Source organism: Octodon degus, unplaced genomic scaffold (genome assembly GCF_000260255.1).
Source record: "Octodon degus isolate 3935 unplaced genomic scaffold, OctDeg1.0 scaffold00081, whole genome shotgun sequence".
NCBI classification, from domain to species: domain Eukaryota; kingdom Metazoa; phylum Chordata; class Mammalia; order Rodentia; family Octodontidae; genus Octodon; species Octodon degus.
In genome coordinates, this window is record NW_004524657.1 from 1,626,371 (window position 1) to 1,630,104 (window position 3,734).

At 36.1% G+C, this 3,734-nt stretch overlaps 1 protein-coding gene across 6 annotated transcripts in view; it reads right to left on the reverse strand.

Moving 5' to 3' along the window:
- The window catches only part of LOC101583412 (ankyrin repeat domain-containing protein 26), a 117,568-nt gene that overhangs the window by 52,942 nt on the left and 60,892 nt on the right, over nt 1-3,734 (reverse strand). The gene's annotated exons all lie outside the window — the stretch shown is intronic.

Genomic DNA, 3,734 nt, shown 5'->3' on the forward strand with positions numbered 1-3,734 from the left:
AAGAAGAATATATGCAGTGTATTATTTGTTGAAACTGTACTTTCGATTTGATTTGAAACTGTCTCATTGCTGTTTATCAATAAAACTTTGAAAAGGAAAAAAAAAAACAAAATGTATGCACAGTAAAACACAAACAACCTTAAAAAAAATTAATTGTAGCTATGGCCATTTGTATTGTTGCATTTCCCAAAGAGCTTCATATTTTCTTCATTACTCAGAGATTGGCTGTGTAGCCAATGGCTTGTGCTGAATGAGATGAGGCAAGACACTGCCCAAGCCCATCACGCTCATTGTCTCCCAGTGGCACTAGGCACTGGTGATGCTCCACTCCTCCCTCCTCCTTGAACTCTATTATTATTTTTTATTCTCTTTATTTTTTTTTGGGGGGGGGCTGGGAATTGAACTTGAGACCTGTGTTTGCTAGGCAAGCACTTGTGTCACTGAGCTATATCCCCAGCCCAAAAATTTAAGAGCCTTGTTATCAAGCTACAGTGCATGCTGAGACTCTGGCAATTTGCTTCTAGCCAAGATGGAGTTGCAGGTACTAATTTAAATTCCCACCGAAACCACCAAAACAAAGCAGACAAAAATACATCAAACAAATTTTCACTTTAGTTAATGAAGACAATTATCCCTGATAAGACAGGAGGCAAATGAAGTAAGCATTCTGAATGTCTCAGTTCCCTTCCCTCAAATAAGGAGAAGAAGTGGAGTCCATCACATTCCCCAGCTGAAGTGATTTAGTGATGAAGCTGAGTCTGATAAAAACAAAGCAGACAGAGATCCCAGGGGAGAGCAGCCAGGAGATGAGGACAGTATGGACCCTGGAGGTCGACAGAGTCCCCACTCCTCTAGCACTGAGCAGACTAACAGCTCAGTTGACATAAGCTACTTCAGATCCAGGGGAAAAAAGCATCTGAAAAGATCAAAGGAAACCGGTTGGTGCTCCTGCATGCTGGAAACACTAACAATTCACAGGACAATGGGTAATCAGAAACATCTTGCGTCAGCACTGGGGAATTAACCATATGCTAAACATTTTCTGATACACCTAACAAATCAGAAAATCAAAACCAGGAAGGATGAATCTATTTATAAAAAACAAAACTATATCCAAAAATAAAGACAGAAGAGTCATGAAAGATACTTGAAAAAAAAAACGAACTGCATTTATAGAGATGGAACTGACCACAATCAAATGGCATGGCAGGCAGGCTGACGGCCGACCCCTGAACAACACAGATTTGAACCGCACAGGTCAGGATTTTATTGGGAGATATCAGATAATCTGCAAAACCTTACAGATGAACCACACAGCCTAGAAATATTGAAAAAGTTAAACAAAAAGAATGTCACAAATGCATGCAATATACGCAGAGAATAGTTTATCTTGTTCAACCATAAAATACACAGAGATCCATTATAAAAAGTTAAAATCTACCAACATTCATGCATACAAACTGTAATTTGAAGTCAAGAAAAACATGAATAAACACAAAGATGCAGGGCATCAACGGTTTATTTTATTGGCAACAGTTTCTATTATATGCCCAATAACAGCTTCTATTTAATAGTAGGCACTAGTAGTTAAGTTTTTGAGAGTCAAAATCTATATACACATTTTGATTGTATAAGGGTTGGTACTTCATGTTAAATGAAAAGAGTCAAAAATTCAATTAAAAGGCAAGTTGTCAGTATGGATAAAAGGCATGAAAATATTTGAAAAATATTTTTATGAAAAATATACTTTAAAGACATAAACAGGTTAAAAAGACAAAAAAACCCATGCTAATACTTGACAAAAGAAGACTGAGCAGAAATGGTTATCTTAATATGAAAGTAGACCTCTCAGAGTAAAATTCTTTTTTTAAAATTAATTTTAATGACAGAAATAGCAATGAGACAGTTTCAAAACAGGTTAATAGGACAGTTACAATAACTAATACATCGTGTATTGCCTTTGTAGTATTCACAGTACAAGATGCAGACATGATCTCTTGTCTAAATAATATTAGTACAAATCTTTCTTCTTATTGAATTAAGAGAAAGCAGCTGCATATTTATCCTATTTTGTATATACACATATATTTTTTTCACTACAAAATGGTCTTTCATTTATATCCCCCTTTTTTGCTTTGTTTTGCCAGAGATGGGTGTTCTATTGCTGTTAGAGAAACTATATTTGGAGAAGTCTTTAAAGGACCTTTTCATACTTGATGCCAGTTCAAATACTGTAGGTACTTGAATTCAGCAAAATATCCCAATATAGTCCAACAGTCCATAATAGTTTTGAGTTATCAGCAGAACTGGTAATTGTCAGAAGTTGTTGACTTGAGCCTTTGTACAATAAATTAGGTCATTTCAAATTGATAAAGGGTTCAATTAATCAAGAAGATGTATAATCCTTGAATGTTTATGTGCCCAATAACAGCTTCAAAAACACTCAAGGAAAAAAAAAAAAAAAACACAAAACTTGAGGGCAAAACAACTGCCAAAAGAAACAGACCAATTCCCAAGTACAATCTGAGATGTCAATACCCATTATTCAGTAAAGTATAGGACAAGCAGGCAGCGAAACAGAGTAGACCCGAACACCATTGTTCTTAACAAAACAGATCTTTTTTTTTTTTTTTTTTTTTGTTTATTTGTTTGTTTTAAGTTATGTATTTGGTACAGGTTCTCACTATGCTGCTTGGACTCACAATGATCCTCCTGTTTTCAGCCTTTCCAGTGTTGGGATTATAGACATGCCTGGCTCAGTGTGCTCTGGGGGTGGGGCTGGTGCAGCTTATGGGACTGGGGATCGAATCCTGGTCCCTGTGCTTGCCAAAGCAGGCACTTAGTCCACTGAGCTATCTCACCGGCCCCGGGACATATTCTAAGAGCATATTAGAAAAATGATTAAGTCAAAGTGATTTAATCCATGCAAAACACCATGTCCTTTATCACAAAATAATCAAATATGAAATCAATAACAAAAATGTCTGGAAAATACTTACCTACCTAAATAACTCATAGAAACTAAGTAACATAACTGAGGAACTGGGTCAAAGAGGTAACAGATACTAGGAAGCATTTTTTTTTTTTTTTTAGAAAGTATTTTAAACTGAACAACAACAAAAAAGTACAAGACACCAAACTCTGTGAAATGCAGCTAAGGCAGTTCTTACGAATGAGAATTTTTAGCAGTGAATGTTTCTATCTGAAGGGCCTGGAACCAATGTCCTAACTTCCACCTTAAGACACTAGAAAAGAGCAAACTAAACCAAAAGAAGAAGAAAGACAATAATTTTTTTTTTTTTTTTTTGGCGGAACCAGGGATCGAACTCAGACCCTCACGCTTGCCAGGCAAGCACTTATTCTACTGAGCCATCTCCCCGGCCCAATAAAATTTTCTATAGTTTGTGTTTCCTCAAAATTAATTTTTGTCAAAATCTGATCACAAGTCATTGGAAGTATGGCCTTTGAAGGTAATTAGGTACCAGGGCAGAGATTTCAGAAATTAGTGGGATTAGTGGTTTTTTTTTTTAAATGTATTTGGTACAGGGTCTACAGGGTCTCATTATGTAGACTGGACTCATAGTGATTTGCCTGTTTTCAGCTTCCCAAGAGCTGGGATTACAGGCACACACCAGAGTGTTTTCTTTTTTTTTCTTCAAAGTTTTATTGATAAACAGATAGCAATGAGACAGTTTCAAATCAAATCGGAAGTACAGTTTCAACAAATAATACAC